The 12,363-nt window shown below is 36.4% G+C and overlaps 1 long non-coding RNA gene across 1 annotated transcript; it reads right to left on the bottom strand.

The window, feature by feature from the left end:
• Window positions 1-9,407: 9,407 nt before the first annotated feature.
• LOC125659564 (uncharacterized) lies at window positions 9,408-11,753 on the bottom strand. The gene is made up of 3 exons (XR_007364122.2): window positions 11,666-11,753; window positions 10,978-11,091; window positions 9,408-9,555 (listed from the first exon to the last, which is right to left on the bottom strand). It is a non-coding gene; the product is annotated as an uncharacterized LOC125659564 (long non-coding RNA).
• Between the last annotated feature and the right edge of the window lie 610 nt (window positions 11,754-12,363).

The following is a 12,363-nucleotide window of genomic DNA, read 5'->3' as shown; positions in this document are numbered from 1 at the left end:
ATGAAAACATTGACCCGCAAAATAATCATAAAATAGCTCTTTTATATCTAAAATGTCAAATCTATCAATTAATTGATCACTTCGAATTTTATCATTTTAAAATAAATAACGGACCATCATACAGTTGGAAGGTTACAGGGGAACATTGAAAGCGTGGGAATATCTATACATTCTATACAGGGGATGCTTACTCCTCCTAGGCACCTGATCCCACCTCTGGTGTGTCCAGGGGTCCGTGTTTGCCCAATTATCTATTTTGTATTGCTTGTAGGAGTTATGAGATTAATCACTGTTCGTTATCTTCACCTTGCATTAAAGAAAATTGTCTTTGATAGCTTCGTTAATAATCCAAATGTCAGGTACGGAGTGGGGTGTCACGGACAGGTGCACGATAGGGTGTGTATACTACACAGTGCAGGAACATAGGAGACGTGCCTAAAGAGGGAATGCTTTGAGGATGTCGCGCCGTTCTCTTGTCCCCACTCCGAATTCCGTTAATTGCATAGTGTGTGGATATTCGACACGTGATAGCATGTGTTCGCCTATGAAATAACGTTAAAGGTGTGGGTCTTTCCCTAAATCGATCATTTTGCTGACCCCCGTCGGCTCAAGATGAAGAGCTGGTGAGTAGCATAAGTATGGGTTATAATACCACTACCTCCAACAAATTGTCGACGTTGCACAACACAAGCGTCCTGGTACTGCTCCCCAACGCGACGATACACTCTACAACGGTCGTCACTGCTATCCAAATGAAATCTGGATCCATCAGTGAACAGAATATTAGTCCAGTCCTGTATTCTGAATCGCAAATGTCGTCTGCAGCACGCTAGTCTAGCGATACGATGATGTTGAAGCAGTATTGGGCGCACAGCTGGACGTCTTGGTCTGATGTTGTGTTCGTGCAGACGACTACGCACAGTTCTTGGACTGATCGGTCGAAGTCTTGGAATGCTACAGCAGTCAAACTTGCTATCTGGAAACGATTTCTCAGGTGCACAAGGTTAATGTGGTTGTCCTGTCGACGCGACGTCACACAAGGACGCCCAGAACGTGGTCGATCCCGAGTGTTACCAGATTGTTGGAAACGTCTCCATAATGACTGAATGGTGTTCTGATGAACTCCAAAATGTCTTGCTACGATATTTTGTGCCATTCTAGCTTGAAGCATCCCAACAGCACGATTACGTTGGTTTTCGCTGAGTCGTGGCAGGAAGAAGGGTACATTTTGTCAAAACTAAAGTGCTTTCCTTAACGAATAGTGTCCAAACAAACCTTTTACACTTCTTGCTCCACACAGTATTGGTCAGTAAAACTCGTGCGTACGAACACTTCAATAAACAACGTGTGTTCACTAAACATGAAAAAGTCTGTGCATCTGAGTCGGGTACTATCCGATATTGTTAGAAACATTATCTTTATTATCGATTGTTTAGATTTTATGAATATAAAAGATAAATATAGATAAATTATACTAAATTTTATAATGTACAATTTCTTGTTTCCGCTAGTATAATTCCTATATCTATCCATTATGTTTGATTTTCAGGGCCATAATATGGATGCCATCATTATGTCGTATGTGGAATGGATCCAGTAAGTGCTCTACCAAGCCCCTATCTTTGCTCCTCACGAAAATGTTAACAGCTGTGAAGGAGAAACTTCAAACTTACTGTGCGACTACATATGCCAGAAGTGGTGTTAATCAAATGTGGATTCTAAAAAATTCTAAAGAACTTTTAGTAAACGCAGCATTTTTCCCAAATCAATAACATTAAAACCTATGACTTTTCAACACTATACACGACCATTCCTCACGATAAATTAAAGACTAGACTTTTTGACATCATAGACAGTTGCTTCTTCAACAAAAACGGAAAACGGAAATATTCATATCAAATGATCAGTCATTCAAAAACTTGCTTTGTTAAACACCACTCTGATTCCACGCACAAGTACTCTGAAGTTGAAATAAAAAATATGGTAGAGTTCCTCATTGACAATATCTTCGTGGTCTTTGGTGATCAGGTCTTCCAACAGTCTGTTGGAATTCCCATGGGCACGAATTGTGCTCCTTTGTTAGCTGACCTGTTTCTATATTCATATGAAGCAGAATTTATTAAAAAACTTCAACCCGAGAACAAAAAGAATCTCTCACTGTGGCCTTCAATTCGACATTTAGATATATCGATGACGTTTTGTCTATTAACAATAATAGCTTTCATTCAAATGCTGTCTGACGTGTTTCATACCGATTGTTAAGCCGTTCTTGGCACACTGATTTTGACTGCGGATAACCCCGTTTACCTGATCAGGATATAGGGCTCACGGCTGGTGTGAACGGTCAACAGGGGATGCTTACTCCTCCTAGGCACCTGATTCCACCTCTGGTGTGTCCAGGGGTCCGTGTTTGCCCAACTATCTATTTTGTATTGCTTATAGGAGTTATGAGATTGATCACTGTTCGTTATCTTCACCTTGCATTCATATGTTGATTTGATATATCTTTGTGAGCTCGAAATAAAGGACAGCACAGAGTCGTTCACTTCTGCTTCATACTTAGATATTTTATTGAAAGTAGACATTAACGGCAAACTGACAACTCAACTGTATGACAAACGGGATTATTTCAGTTTCCCTATCGTCAACTTCCCATATTTATGTAGTAATATTCCATTATCACCTGCATATGGTGTTTATATATCTCAGCTGATTCGATATGCAAGAGCTTGTTCTGCGTATAGTCAGTTTTTAAATCGAGGTAAGCTACTGACAAACAAGTTGATGGTAGAGGAGTTTCAATAGTTTCGATTGAAGTAAGGATTTCGCAAATTCTATGGTAGTTATAACGATCTAGTTCGTCAATTCAACCTCGCATTTGGTCAAATGCTGTCTGACGTGTTTCATACCGATTGTTAAGACGAGCTTGGCACACTGATTTTGACTGCGGATAACTCCTTTTACCTGATCAGGATATAGGGCTCACGGCTGGTGTGACCGGTCAACAGGGGATGCTTACTTCTCCTAGGCACCTGATCCCACCTCTGGTGTGTCCAGGGGTCCGTGTTTGCCCAACTATCTATTTTGTATTGCTTATAGGAGTTATGAGATTGATCACTGTTCGTTATCTTCACCTTGCATGATAAATGCACATATACAATAAAGACCGTCATATGATGGCGTCACAGTTGGGGAATCGCTCTGTTAAGAAGAACAACAAAACATCTATGATTTGAATATTTTGGGGGAGTGCATTCTTTTATAATCTTTACGATTGTATGTTATATAATCATACCGGTAAATTTATTTATTTTCTGCTTACAAGAGAAATATTTGAAACAGTGTTTTTACTATTAGATTAATCCTAGTATGAAATAACATGCACAGTCGAACGGAATCTCTCACTAAGTAGTCTAGGTTGTAACATTCAATGAGTCAATAAAAGGTAAAGGTTAAGATGTTATTGATACTATTAATCTTTTTATACCTGTTGTTGTATTGTAATATGCATGTTCAGTGAAAATGTACGCGTTACATAATAATGTCTATAATAATTTTTCAAGATATCTTATATTTCTATAATGTTATGTGTTTTGCATTTACATGATTTATGACAGGAGAATTAAATAAAGTATTATTTCATAGTTTTCATATTTTATAGTGAACCTGTTTACCCAAGGCCTGAACAGCTTGCACCGAACCTGTTTTAAGGGCTGTATTTATTCTGCATGCCTCCTATTCCACCTTATTGTCGGTTTCAGTCCGAGTTTCACCAAACTGACTCATGTTTTGGATCTTTACTCCAAAGGTTTATTTATTGTGTGTTTGCGTGATCACTGTTCGCAATCTTCGCGTTTTCCGTTGTCAGCAACAAGTTGTAAATTGTTCTGCAAGCACACTTTTGTTCTTTATCACTGGTCAGCGTCTTTGGGGATTAGCTGGGAGAGTGTGCGTTAAGTCGTCCTACTCTAAATGAATCCAAGTCCAGGATGGACGGTTGTGGATCGGTAGTTTGTGGAGACAACCTCGCATACGTTGATCGAATCGGTGTGGTATACAGAATTCTTCAATCGGCATGCAATTTAAAATGGCTTTGGAGCAGTCCACTCAGAGTATCTTAACATGTAATAGTAAATGACCTTATGACATCCCAACTCGCAATATGCAGCCACTGTGCAGACCTCAGTGCTTGGAGTTTGTATCAAAAATTGATGGGTGTTGTTCGCTTTGACAGTCAACGTTTGCGAAGACTGGTTATAATGTGCAAATACTATTTAACCTTTTTAACAAGCTAAGAAATGAAAGGTTAGGTAACGCGAAAGCATTGACGGTGTATTTCTAGAAAATTTGAATGCATAAATACTTTCCAGTTCATCAAACACCTCTCTTGGACTTTATTTATTTAATTATTAGTGGTAGGTGCTGCGCGTTTTCTTTCTTTTTGTTTATGGTGGAAAAATCGTACTCCACATAATGGGCGGAGGTTGAGCGTTGGTAGCTATTTAACTACATAATGGGCGGATGATGAGCGTTGGTAGCTATTTAACTACATAATGGGCTGATGATGAGCGTTGGTAGCTATTTAACTACATAATGGGCGGATGATGAGCGTTGGTAGCTATTTAACTACATAATGGGCTGATGATGAGCGTTGGTAGCTACTTAACTACATAATGGCCCTATGATGAGTGTTGGTAGCTATTTAACTACATAATGGCCGGATGATGAGTGTTGGTAGCTATTTAAAGTTTGCTTACAGTAGTGCACTCTGAATACGAGCTTCAGCTGCATTTCGTCAAAGACTAAACGTTTAACTCGTGTCAGAAATATCTGTCATCGCTTTTGTTGCAATTTCCCCCATGGAATTTCTGGGATGCCCTTAATGACTATTTTCAGCATTCCTGAGTCTGTTCGGTGTAAAATTCTTTCCTATCCTTGCCATGTACGAATTTGACATCGATGAGTTTGTGTTTATTCACCTTCTGTTTCTCCATCCTGTGAAAATATATCTCTAGGTTGTACTGGGACCAATGATCCACATTTTCGTTCTAATGATCCAACAACTCCATTAAGTACTATTTTGGAAAGACGGCTACTTGAAGGGTACGTAGTTTGTGTCTATGTTTTTTGTATAACTTGATCAAATAGTGTTCACTGGTTAAGTCAGAGGGTCAAAGCGTTCGGATGTCAATTTATATAGATTTTGAATTTCAAATCCCACTGTGTAAATCACTAATTCATTGTTATCATTATTTTGTTTTAAACCAAAGACACAGACACACCTGAAGAAAAGGATACGGGTGTCGCATAATTCACCCTTCGGCTATTTCACGTTCCGACCGGAACCTTAAATTCATAATTTAGGGTTCAAGATTCACTCTAATGTTCTTTCTGGTAAACGTTTCAAACTGTGAGCCCTGAACTTACCATTTTTCATTCTATCTGGATCGAAAGGAAAAGAGGAGACTATGGCAATATTCAATTTCTTTCCTATGTGACAAAACAGTATTTTAGATACCGAGTTCTAAGGTATAGCATCTTGTTTTTCGAAACCAATTTCCTATCGGGTAGTTTACGTATGCTATAATGTAAATGGGATTTAGTAGCTGTTCTTGGTGTTTTTTAAATGTGATGAATGTCAAACATTCATTCATTTGCTTCTATGCTTCACACTTGAGATAGTTTGAGAGCTCAGATGCATTTACTTAATGTATAGAATAACGTTTGAAAAAAAAACTTCAAATGCGTTAAGGATGCATGCATTATGCAACAACTTAGAAGGATATCTTTTAAAAGTTGAAAGTTTGAAGAAAGATCCCACAGAAAATAGTTCTGTTCATGCAATGTTCCAATATCACCTGCATATGGTATTTATATTCTCTACTGATTCGACACACAAGAGCTTGTTCTACGTTCGATAAGCTTGAAAAAGGAGGCAGGCTACTGAGAAACAAATTAATGTGATAGGGGCTTCAAATCTCGTTTAAAGTAAGTATTTTGCAATTTACATGGTCGTTATGAGCATCTAGTATATCCAGGGTTCGTGTTTGCCCAATTCTCTATTTTGTATTCCTTTTGGGATTGATCACTGATCTTCACCTTTTCGTACATCTGACTAAACCACTATGAATTGAACAACTGTTAATAATTCATAACAAGGAACACTGGACTACACAATTTTCATAACTCCATGTGTCAGTATTTTGATTGATTGATGTTTACCGCCACACCCAACAATTTTCCAGTTATCTGGTGGCGCCCAGTTTTTATTGGTGGAAGAGAGAACCCAGGTACAATGTAGCTGGGAAGAGACCACCGACCGTCCGAAAGTAGACTGGGAAACTTTCTCACATACCGGCGCGAGTGGGAATCGAACCCGCGCCGACAGAGGTGAAAGGCCGTGTGATTTTGAGCACGATGCTCTAACCACTCGGCCATGGAGGCCCCTGTGTCAGTATTGGAATTGGAAAAAAATGCAAAACACTGAAAGTATCAGGTAGCTCATGCTTACCTCTAAACACGGAAATCTGATTTACCCGGAATGTCCAACTTTGTCCTTTTCATTTTGTATTTTGTATGGGAAATATGAAGTTAATCATTGTTTGTTGTTTTAACTTGCTCATGAAGGGTGAATATAACGAATAATGATCAATCTCGTAACCCCTATAACAATACAGAATAGAGAGTTGGGCAAACACTGACCCCTAGATTTACCAGAGGTGGGATCAGTTACCTATTAGGAGTAAGCATCCCCTGTTGACCAGACACACCCGCCGTGAGCTCCATATCTTGATCAGGTAAATAAAGTTGAACAAAGATATGAAAAATCCGTAAAAACATGTGTCATAATTCTAAAACTCTGAAAGCTTCATATCATTTTATTTCTAGAACGATGTTTGAGTAGTTCTATAGCAAAGTGACGTAATAAACTTGTTAACTCACACAATATACTCTCTAGAAAGTCAAATAAAGTTCTCTAATACATCAAAGTATGAATACACTGTACATTTTGTGAAAAAGGTAAAGATAAAGAACAGCTATCTTTCTCATAACCCTGAAACGTGAAATACAAAATAGAATTTTGGGCAATCACGGACCCCTGGATTAACCATAGGTGGGACCAGGTGCCTAAGAGGAGCCTAAGAGGAGTACCTCTATCGAACGGTTATATCCACCATAAGCCCTATATTTCTTAAAACCCTCCTACATTAATATGGGAATTTGACAATGGAAAAGCTGAAACTAAGTACTCCTTTTTAGGACAAACTGGATGATTTCAGCTTCTCCATCGTGGACTTCTCATATCTATTTAGCAATATTTCATGATCACCTGCATGAAAAGTGAAGATAACGAACAATAATCAATCTCATGACTCCTATAAACAATACAAAATAGTGAATTTGGCAAACACGGACCCTGGATATACTATAGGTGGGATCAGGTGCCTAGGGGATATGATGTTTGTGTTTCACAACTGAATACACATATAAAACAGCTTGTTCTGTGTATATTAATTTTTTTTAATCGACGCAGGCAACTGAAAAATAAGTTGATGGTGCTGGCGATTCAATGGGCTTGTCTAAAGTAAGCATTTCGCAAGTTCTGTGATGAGTATCTAGTTTGTCAATAAACCTATAATTAGGTCAAATTTTGTCTGACGCGTCTCGTACCAATTGTTAGGCCATTCTTGGCAGAGTGATTTTGACAACCCTTGATTACCCCGTTTACCTGATTATAAATATCAACATACTAGAAGACTCCACTGTCCTTTTCCAAACAGGTTTGTACGATGTCGTGGTTAATTTGTACATATTACCTGATTTTCTTTTTATAGGGCTCACGGTAGTGGAATTTCACTACTTACTTCCCAACCTCGGTTTCTTTTGATGCATATATATATATATATATATATATATATATATATACATGTATATAGATATATATATATATATATATATATATATATATATATATATACATGTATATATATATATATATATATATATATATATATATATATATATATTATATGTTCTAGATTGCAGATCGCTATTGACTTGCAAATAGTCAAAGTGAACTGTGTTCCAAAATCAAATTGCCGTCAATTACGTTTAAATACTAGCGTTCTAAATCTTCAAAACATAGCACACCATTAATGAAAAGTGAAGATCACGAACAATAATCAACCTCATAACTCTTGTAAGCAATACAAAATAGATAGCTGGGCAAACATGGACCCCTGGACACACCATAGGTGGGATCAGGTGCCTACGAGGAATAAGTATCCCATGTCGACCCGTCAAACCCGCCGTGAGTCCTATATCCTGATGAGGTAAACGAAGTAATCCTAACAATCGGTATGAAACACGTCAAACAGCATTTGACTCAATGGTAGGTTGTATGGACAAATTATACCATTATAACGACCATAGGTATTGCGAAATGCTGACTTCAATCGAGATTGTTGAAACCCCTGTACCATCAACTCGTTTTCAGCAGCTTTCCTCGATTTAAAAACTGACTATATGCAGAACAGGCTCCTGCGTATCGAATCAGTTGGAAGATTTAAACACAATATGCAGGTGATAATGGAATATGGAATATTGCTCCATAAATATGGGAATTTGAAATCATCCCGTTGTCATACAGTTGAGTTGTCAGTTAAGTTCAGTGGGCTAATATTAATGTGATATTAAAATGATGAAGAATGCATTTCTCAACAGCTATATTAATAATAACTTCGCTGTTTTTGTTGATTTTTTCTTTTAGTTATTTCATTTTTTGGTTGGGATGTTTGTTTTCTCTGCTTTTGTGCCATATTGACGGGCATTTGTAGGAAATCTTTTAATCAAAATGAAATGTTTAATTGGAATGCTAATGTATCCTTTCTCACATATAAAAGGGTCAAACTACAAACCGCATTTGAATTGGTGTACGGGAGTATTTTTGAAAAATCATTTGCAGCAGTTTCATGAATGAAATGTTCTTTGCACGATTCATTCATGGAGTACTAAGTTTTATAATACTTTTACTTCTACTTCAGATGCTGTTTATTTAGTAACTTACACGCTATGCATACACCAAAGATGATAGATCAAGGAATGTTTGTTAACGCCCACTGAACCTAACTGTACCAATCATGAAAATGTTAGTAATGCCAATGTGCTTGTGCACTGTGTATATCATGCCTCTAGTTACTGAGAGAAAAAAATCGTTTCATACAGAATATGCTGATCATGTTGAACATAGAAACTCTTATAAGCGTCTGTGGCCATGAAATACATGTATCTCATGTTTGCTGTTAATTCTAGTCATTGACAAACATGTAAAGCATTTCATGTACCATCCTCCACATAGGGATAAAAAAATGTAGTTTTTACCAATGTATCTAAATTCAAACGATGGAGAAGTTGTAGACAAGACTTTATTTTTAGGCAGGAAAATGACTCAAATCACAAATTTAACGTTAAATCAAGAAAAGCTGTTTGTTGCATTGTCATTTTCCGATGATCTGACGCCGCTGCTTCAGTATTAACCAGTACCACCATTATACACTGAATAAAGTAAAACAAAATATTCGAATAACCTTTTTCATTGCTGCAATAATGAAAGGTGAAGATAATAAACAGTGATCAATCTCACAACTCCTGTAAGCAATACAAAATAGAAAGTTTGACAAACACTGTCCCCTGGATATACCAGAGGTTGGATCAGGTGCCTAGGAGGAGTAAATATTCTAATAATGTAGGCCCTCTCCCATTGTTTTGGGAGTGATTCACTACCGCAACATTTCCGATCAGTCTAAATTTTTGCTGAAATTTTTACGTAAATAAAATGATATTTCATGTTTCTTAGTCAATTTATGAATTTACAACCTGCACCTTACAATTGGTGAGGCTCTATTCGACTGTTTTCAACAATTTCGATATATTCGAATTTCTCGATTCTTATTTGTGTGCCATGTTTGATGTATTGAAGTTTCAACTTCCGATTGTCAAGTTATTTGCACATGCCACATAAGCTAGCTGTAACCTAGATTGTTCTAGTCCTCGTGTTACTTTTCGTAGAAAGATGATGTAATGGTTGCATAATTTCCTTTCAGGGTTGTACTAGAAAATTCAATCCTGTTCGAAAAACACTGAATTTCTAATGACGAATAATAAATAGACGCCCTGGTTAGACACTTTTTATGCATTTGGATTGTTTACTTTTACTGGGAACTACGATTTTGGAATGTGTAGATTCTGTTCGGATTTATTATTCAACTACCGTTAAGTTAGCATTTTGCTATTGTTACAATTTTCTATCAATTATTAATTGTAAATCGATGTTATCAATTGTTTAATTGCCTTTTGTTAGTAAATTCTACTGCACTATATTACGGCTTTTTTCTTACTCAAAGCACTATGATTTTCTTTTCTTTGTCAGAATGGCTCGAGTAACTACATTTTCACGCTACTTGTCAATGTTAGGTTTTTAAGTAGATCCACCTACGAGATCTCGCGATAACAAGCATGACAGAGCAGACGAAGAATTTTTCATGCTGTACATTATATTTAATGAAAAACGCCTTTATTAGATATCCTCGAGTACAAAGTTTGTACTCCTCTTGGTGTAAACAATATTGGGGACTAATACACGGAACTTATTATCGGTTTTTCTTAAAATTAGTTTGCATTATTAGGGAAATCCTATGGAATTGTAGCTCAATCCCGAAAACGTCAGAATAAAAATAATCGGATAGGGCTACATTGTTGCAGCTAATTCCATCATCATTTCAATAATGAATTGGTACCATCATTGTTAAAAAAATAAGAAAATCAGGTAATGTGTACAAATTAAACACGACATCGTATAAACCTGTTTGGAAAAGGACAGTGGAATCTTCTAGTATGTTGATATTTATAACTATAGGTACAATAGTTTATAGGTATCACTTTTATCAGCATTTATAATATACATTCTGAAATACTTACTCCTCTCGCAGCAACCCCAATGGCCGTATTTGTAATCACACTCATATCCATCGCAACAAGGTTTTGAGTTATGACATGTTTTAAGTCCATAATGACACCCACCACTGGGAATACCTAAAACCATAAACATAATTAACCAACACATTATTTCCTGTATGAGCAATGCATGCACTTGTATTGCTTTCATTTCAAAGATAACGTAATGAGCACACAAATTCTGGTTTGAATTTGGGGATAACAACTTAATTTATTGATAGTATAATAAACGTTATAAAGACTCCGAAAGGTTTTGCAAATATATTCAACAGTAATCGTTTTGAAAATAATCATTCTTGTAAATTCAACTTGCGTTATATAAAATGCGGACTAATTGATCCTAGGACTAATTAATCAATCTAGAAAGCAACATGTGTGTGCAACAATTTTAAGTGGTACACCCGTCAAATAGTATATACAATTTAGTTAATTTAGACCAAAAGACATCGATCAACTCATGTCAAATAGTATTTTGTCAAATAGATGTTCTCCTCCGCCAAGGAAATAAATAAAATTATGAAATTTTCCGTGGTTTGTTTTGCGATATAAAGAATTAGAATATAAAGTATAATAACGTACGAATTGAAATTTGACATTGTTGGAATAAATAAAAAAATAAACCGGTAATCCCAGATAGATCTATTTATCTTACCGGATGACAGGGCAACCAGACAGACGAGGAGAGTCAGAACAACTAATAGTTTTCCCATTTTGATTCTAGACGATGCAGGTAACATCTGATCGACTGAATGTCTTTATATACAATCGGAGTCACTATATCCACCAATCGATCCGATTGAAATGTTATTTCCTTGTCTAACTTTTATTAATTGTCAATCAAACAAGATACATTAAATATCCTAGAAAAATGAATAACAATTGAGTTACCTAATACATATCCGTTATTAAGGTAGTTTTGAAGATATTTTTCATTCCTTTATTTATATTTGCTGTCATTACTTTCGAATTCTCCAAATGAGGGAATAAAATGACATTTTACTACGCCATTGATTCTTCTGAAGATATAGTTCCATATGATTCAATTGCAATTTCCCATACTCCATTGTAACGTTGAATAATACAACTTTAAACAACAAAATGAAATTCAACTACATAAACCACGTTTTATAACGACAAAAATGTACCATCCACATTCGGTGGATATCGTCTATCCTTAATATACAAATTACTCTAAAGCTCACGTGAACTTTCCTGTACATCTGTAAAAAGTTTCAAAATTTCCATTTCTTCAAAAGAACACTATGCTGATTTCAGGGAATCTTTTCAGCTGAAAATTTAAAGGACACGGTGCGTTTGGGGCCAAATTCGGCCCCGTGTTCAAATTAAAAG

The sequence above is a fragment of the Ostrea edulis genome, chromosome 9 (genome assembly GCF_947568905.1).
Source record: "Ostrea edulis chromosome 9, xbOstEdul1.1, whole genome shotgun sequence".
NCBI classification, from domain to species: domain Eukaryota; kingdom Metazoa; phylum Mollusca; class Bivalvia; order Ostreida; family Ostreidae; genus Ostrea; species Ostrea edulis.
Note: the sequence above shows the minus strand (reverse complement) of the source record. Positions and strands in the feature narration are given on the sequence as shown.